Genomic DNA, 7,125 nt, shown 5'->3' with positions numbered 1-7,125 from the left:
GAATAAATATCCTTCCCCAGTTACCAATGGTTACCAGGAGGTCCATAAGTGATCTATAGATGCACACGACTGGAGCTTTAATGGTCAATTTCACACTGACTGACAGGAACCAATCATAACCTGTCAGGGAATATAGTTTTATCTAGCGATGGTAGCCAGGCAGTCACCAACCAGTCTCTTAAGGCTGTTAAGACTCTGAAAAGCTCTGAAAAGGTTGCCTGTAAACATTAAAATAAAGCTGACCTACATTCAGGGACACAAAAGTTTCAGGAGTGAAACTGCAGACCACAGAAAGCTTTACAAAGAAAGATTTTTCACTCGTCCCCAGCACAGTTAAGGCCAGAAGAAAAGACTGGCAAAACATTATCTGGCAAGTGTTGTTGGGTCCAATCACAGACGACCTCGACTCTGGTCTCCGTTTGCTGCCTTTTATTGAAAACAGTTACAGTACACACAAGCACCTCCCATTGTAAAACCCCCCAATGGTTACAAAAGATAAGGCACTATGTGTGTATGTGTGTGTGCCCGTGTAAGCATGCGTGTGTATGTGTGTATGCATGTGCAAGAATGTGTGTGTGTGTGTGTGTGCATGTGAGTGTGTGGGTTTGTGTTTGGGGAGGCGTTTGTGTGACTTCCTGCTCACCAAAAGGGTCATAAAAGCAGGAAGCTTACTAAGCAACAAACAGAACCCTCACATCTCCCTACAATAAAACACTACAGCCTCCCCCACCAACAAACTGGCTGGAGAGGTGATCAGAGACAAAGGAATTTCTTTGATCATACAGTTTGAACTAAGACTTACAAATTTAAGTAACACAATGACAACAATTAACAGTTTGACTCCAACAGGTGTCTTTCAAGTTCAAGGTAAGAGTGAAAACTGCAAGTTAATTTAAAATAATTTAAAGTGCATAAATGCACAGTATGTAATAGGATCTTGTAATAAACAGTTGAGATGTAATCTTGAACCAAAGGAATAGCTAGTGTGTAACCTAAAGATGGAAAAAATACAGAATGATACAGTATGAATGTCTGAAAACCAAGATACAGCATAGCCACTTAAAAAAAAATCATCAGTCAGCTGTCATGCAGGCTTCATCCTTAGGACCATTAAGTGTAATGAATGGTGCCTTATTCATATTTCCAAGTGAATAGAAGAAAAGGTAAGTTCTTTATAGATTTGATCTCAGTAGGCAGCCCAACACTGCAGCAACTGTATCTGCTGAAATGCTTTTGAAGAACTACATTTCATCAATTTTATACTGAAAGAAGAGTTCAAATTGGTGTTTAACGTGACCCAGAGGGTTTTAAAATAGGCCAGTGTATACTTTCCCTGTCATTTCTAAAGGCAGTCTTCTCGTTCAAAGTCTTGGTGGAACCTGAGGACATGAAAGCAACTCATTAAAGAAACAGATTTTTTCACTGGATTTATGGTATCTTTCAGGTTTGGCATCTAATTAGATTGCTTTCTAGGGAAGTGCTGCAGGAAGGTCTGTGATAAAGACGGCACTCCTGTCAAATGTTAAGGAATACTTTAGATGAAACAGACGGATGACTGTTTCTGAGTTGGATCTAAAAGGGGATAATTTTGATCAGGAAACAATGGAAGTGTGCGCTTCTTCCTGTGCAGATATCGTCCTGGTTGGCCTTGGTATTCAGCCTTAGTGTTCCAACAAAATGAGCAGTTTTTCTTTTGAGCATTTGATCTGCAGAGTCCTCAAAGGGAATCTGTCATTTTTCATCCAGATATGAATCCTGCATGATAACTAGATTATTCTTCATGCTGCAGCTTACAACAATGTGCTCACACTGACAGGAAAAAAAAACACAACTAGACAGAGACGTGAGAACAGATAATGCTCACACAGGTACACAGAATACACATGGAGGCATAGCCAGATGGGCGTGTGCGTATTACACGTGGGCACACATGTGGTGTTTTAAGGCAATGTCGGTGTTTCAGAAGTCAACATGTAAAAGCTGGCAAAATTGCCTGAGGATTTGGAATCAGAGCCGCGCCTGCAATTGATTCTGATGTTTGTCCACTCGCTCCGCATCTAAATGAGGACAGGAAGCGCATGTAAACACCGACAATGCAACCAAGATATTCTCAGCACAGGTCCTCCCAGCTACTCACACTGCATTTATTAGATGCTATACCACACATGTCTCCACATTATGGCTACACGTCTGTGTCAGTGCACATGCATGTGTGGGTATCACAATGCAAATGAGCGGCTCGGCTTCAAGGACATGATTAGTGGTGTGCATTACAGATGCTTCTGCCAGCCTCGTTCTGTGCCTCTCTCAGCACTCGCTGGCTCTGCACAGCCAATTGCTGGCTTATGCCACCTGCATGCAGGACACTCTGAAAATATATCATTTACCTTACATGCCTAGTAAGATGAAAATCGGCAGTCTTATCAGCGCAACTCATAATAAAAAAAATATCAAGAAATCCTGAAAATAGAAGAAGAATTAACAAACCCTTGCCTACAGAGAGTTTCTGCTTACATAGCCACCCTGCACATGGGGGGAAGCGGGGTCGTGACATGAAGATTGACATCTCTTAGCAAGCTGAGTTCGTCTTCAAAATAATGTGTATTCAGTACTTCAGTTCAGCTGTTTTGTGTTCTTCTCCTGCTGGCTTTTTATAACCAGCAGAAGAAATATGCCACATATGGCTACCAATAGTGCTGGTGAATTCAGAAGAGCGAGGAATGAAAGGCTGCTCTCAAAAAGAAAGAAAGAAAGAAAGAAGCATACACAAAATGCCCCCAGTAGAAGTTGAACATTTCAGAAAAACCACAAAATGATAACACTCTACAGGATCGGAGCTGCAGTTGGGTAAATTTTCGTTACAGCAGGGGAAAATTGCCACTGCCAACGGCCCTTTCATTTATAGATAGAAATCATCGGGGATCTAGCAAATGTCAAAAATTTTGACAGGAAAACTCAGCGCTTCTGTTGAACATCCCATCATCTGCAAAACAATACAAAAAAGTACAGATTTGGAACAGTACCATGGAGAATTTGCCAGTTTTTTTTTTCTTTGTTTTTTTCTACACTTAACCAGCCTCATTCCATGTCAGACGTGAACACCAAGTCCCACAATTAAACTCTTTCTACTGGGAGATCAGGAACACAACATTGCTTTCAGTGTTGAGATGTCCCTTTTCATGCATATTTATGTATATGTCATGTTCTCATTACCAATGTTCAATTTGCATGTGCCTTGCACATTATCACTTCTACCTGGCAGCTGGAAATCCTTTTGATTGCATGTTTTCTTTGCATCTATAAGTGAGGTGAATATGGCACGGCACCCTAAAGACTAGTGCATTATCACAGGCTTCAAATCATTCATGCTGAACAGAACAAAACACTTAAGCAAGGTGATTTTGCGCTTTCAATTCCCGTTCTCAGCAGGTGAATCCCGAGTCTCCCCTTAGTGCCTTCTGCTTTTGAGCACAGCTACGGTGTGACGGTGCACTGCCCTCGACTGAGCTATAATGACAACACAGTCACCTGACAGACCTTAAGCATGTGCAGCCACACAGAAGACAGGAAGAGAGCAAGAGAAAGATAGTGGCATTTAAAGGATTCACTTTGCTGAGCATTGAGCAGTGCTGTGGGTGATCTGTAACATCAGAGCTGCTGTTGTTTCTGAGCTGACTTGTGTTTCTGTTTCATTCATCTCACAGGAGCTGAGCTTTTCCAAAGCTATAATGACTCCCTTGCATTGTTAATCTCATGCATATCCTGTTGCTGTTAACAGTGAGAGCCTTCCAGCTGTGCACGGGAACCCAAACCAGGGGAAATCTGTTAATACTGTCATTTTTCTCAGTTTCTATTATTTATTTTTTTGTTATTTAGTTTAATGCCTTTTTATGTGGCACAATTCTTTTGCTGTCTCGCTTTTCAATTGTTGTTAATATCTGTAACAGCCTATTTATAGCATGTTTTGAATCTTTTTTTTTTTTTTTACTTCACTTTGTTCTGTTATATAAAGTTCATCTGCCACATTTTTACCTCCACCAAGGAGGTTATGCTGTTGGTAGTGTTTGCATGCGTGTCCATTCTTTCTGCCTCTAAACACGATAGATCGAAAAGTTTTAAATGAATTCCAATAAAACTTCGTAGAGTGTTGCGTGGGGTCATGGTAACAATCCATTAAAATTTGGCTTACATCCGCCGAGGTCTTCAAGTTCAACTGAATGATTTATTGATCGTAAATTGACAAAGAAACCCCTTATAAATTAGAAACTCCAATTCCTACAAGTGTGGTGTGTGTTTTCAACATATAGAAAGCACTGTACAAGACGGATATTTCAGGTCACATTTGACCTCTGACCTCTTCAAGGTCAGTAGATTGATCAGAAGCTTAAAGTGATAATAATGTTATACAGAGCTATTTAGTTTTTCTTACAGCCATTGTTTGTACATATAGATACGACATATAGGCATATAGGGATATAATGATATGTGGAGATCCTAAATATGATGTTACTTTGGACCTCTGACTTCTTCTTCAAGGTGAAACAAGGTCAAACTTTCATAAAATCTCTTTTATCTTTAAAACGGTGCTTAAAATTCTACTGCCTTGTTTGTATTGGCAATACTGAGGAAATGATACTGCTATATGGGTTTTTAAACCTCACAAATTATTTTGCATCCAAATATCATGTCACATTTAACATCTGACCTCACTATTACATTTTACATCTGGCTTTCTTTCACGTTTACCAAAGAAGTTGTATCTTAAAAGTATTGTCAAGAGAGAGATAACGAGCTACCTAGTTATAAATAAAGTGTAATGTTATATACTAAACTGAAGTTATTCATGTCCAGTTATTCACATATTAAAACCCATTATCCATTACCTATTCCTACATAATGTTTGTGTAATCAAGGTAAGCATCATGCTATCTGAAAGACCGCTACTAATGAGCTTGAGAGTTAATAATTACTATGACCCTCTTTAATTGTTCAACACAGCCTGAACTCTCTTCGGCAGTTTTCTTGTCATTTCTTCAGGAATAGTTCAGGAATAGTTCTCCAGGCTTCTTGAAGTACATTCAAAGCTCCTCTTTGGATGTTGGCTGCTTTTTGTTCCATTCTCAGTCAAGATGATCCCACACTGCTTCAATAATGTCGAGGTCGATGCTTTTGGGGTGGAAACTCATCCAACCACACCACTTCCTGACATGTTGACCTAAACGATGACAAAGCTCCCACCGTGTTTTAAAGATACTGTTGAAATTCATTGTTGTACAGCTCTCCTGACCTCCTCCACACACACTGACGATGATTTGAACCACAAAATTTGTATTCATCACTCCATAAGACTTGTTGCCATTGACTTTCAGTCCACTTCTTGTGTAACTTGGCATACCATAGTCTTTTCTTCTTGTTTCTCTTCCTTAAGAATGGCTTGTTGACAGCTATTCTTCTATAGAGACCATTTCTGATGATCATGCAGTGGATCAGCTTAAGGTCCAGATGCATCTTCCAGGTCCTGTGTCCAGTTTTTGCTAGATTTTTTTTGCTCATTTCTAAAGGACATGACCTTCTGAACTGCTCATCTGTATATATATATATATATATATATATATATATATATATATATATATATATATACACAAAAAAACACCCAGCACGCCCCTGCGGGCGGTTTATCCTTCAAGCTCGGGTCCTCTACCAGAGGCCTGGGAGCTTGAGGGTCCTGCGCAGTATCTTAGCTGTTCCCAGGACTGCGCTCTTCTGGACAGAGATCTCCGATGTTGTTCCCGGGATCTGCTGGAGCCACTCGCCTAGCTTGGGAGTCACCGCACCTAGTGCTCCGATTACCACGGGGACCACCGTTACCTTCACCCTCCACATCCTCTCGAGCTCTTCTCTGAGCCCTTGGTATTTCTCCAGCTTCTCGTGTTCCTTCTTCCTGATATTGCTGTCATTCGGAACCGCTACATCGATCACTACGGCCGTCTTCTTCTGTTTATCTACCACCACTATGTCCGGTTGGTTAGCCACCACCATTTTGTCCGTCTGTATCTGGAAGTCCCACAGGATCTTAGCTCGGTCATTCTCCACCACCCTTGGGGGCATCTCCCATTTTGACCTCGGGACTTCCAGGTTATACTCGGCACAGATGTTCCTGTACACTATGCCGGCCACTTGGTTATGGCGTTCCATGTATGCCTTGCCTGCTAGCATCTTGCACCCTGCTGTTATGTGCTGGATTGTCTCTGGGGCATCTTTACACAGCCTGCACCTGGGGTCTTGCCTGGTGTGATAGACCCCAGCCTCTATGGATCTTGTGCTCAGAGCTTGTTCTTGTGCTGCCATGATTAGTGCCTCTGTGCTGTCTTTCAGTCCAGCTTTGTCCAGCCACTGGTAGGATTTCTGGATATCAGCCACCCCCTCTATCTGCCGGTGGTACATACCGTGCAGGGGCCTGTCCTTCCATGATGGTTCCTCGTCTCCCTCCTCTTTCTTGGGTTTCTGCTGCCTGAGGTATTCACTGAGCACTCGGTCAGTTGGGGCCATCTTCCCAATGTATTCTTGGATGTTCGTTGTCTCATCCTGGACTGTGGTGCTGACACTCACCAGTCCCCGGCCCCCTTCCTTCCGCTTAGCGTACAGCCTCAGGGTGCTGGACTTGGGGTGAAACCCTCCATGCATGGTAAGGAGCTTTCTTGTCTTTATGTCAGTGGCTTCTATCTCCTCCTTTGGCCAGCCTATTACCCCAGCAGGGTACCTGATCACGGGCAGGGCATAGGTGTTGATGGCCCGGATCTTGTTCTTACCATTCAGCTGACTCCTCAGGACTTGCCTGACCCTCTGCAGGTACTTGGTGGTTGCAGCTTTTCTAGCGGCCTCTTCATGGTTCCCATTCGCCTGCGGGATCCCCAGGTACTTGTAACTGTCCTCTATGTCTGCAATGTTGCCTTGTTGCAACAAGCAACATATATATATATATATATATATATATATATATATATATATATATATATATATATATATATATATATATATATATATATATATACACTATGGCCGGCATAGTGTACAGGAACATCTGTGCCGAGTATAACCTGGAAGTCCCGAGGTCAAAATGGGAGA

The sequence above is a fragment of the Rhamphochromis sp. 'chilingali' genome (genome assembly GCF_963969265.1).
Source record: "Rhamphochromis sp. 'chilingali' genome assembly, chromosome: 5".
NCBI classification, from domain to species: Eukaryota; Metazoa; Chordata; class Actinopteri; order Cichliformes; family Cichlidae; genus Rhamphochromis; species Rhamphochromis sp. 'chilingali'.
Note: the sequence above shows the minus strand (reverse complement) of the source record.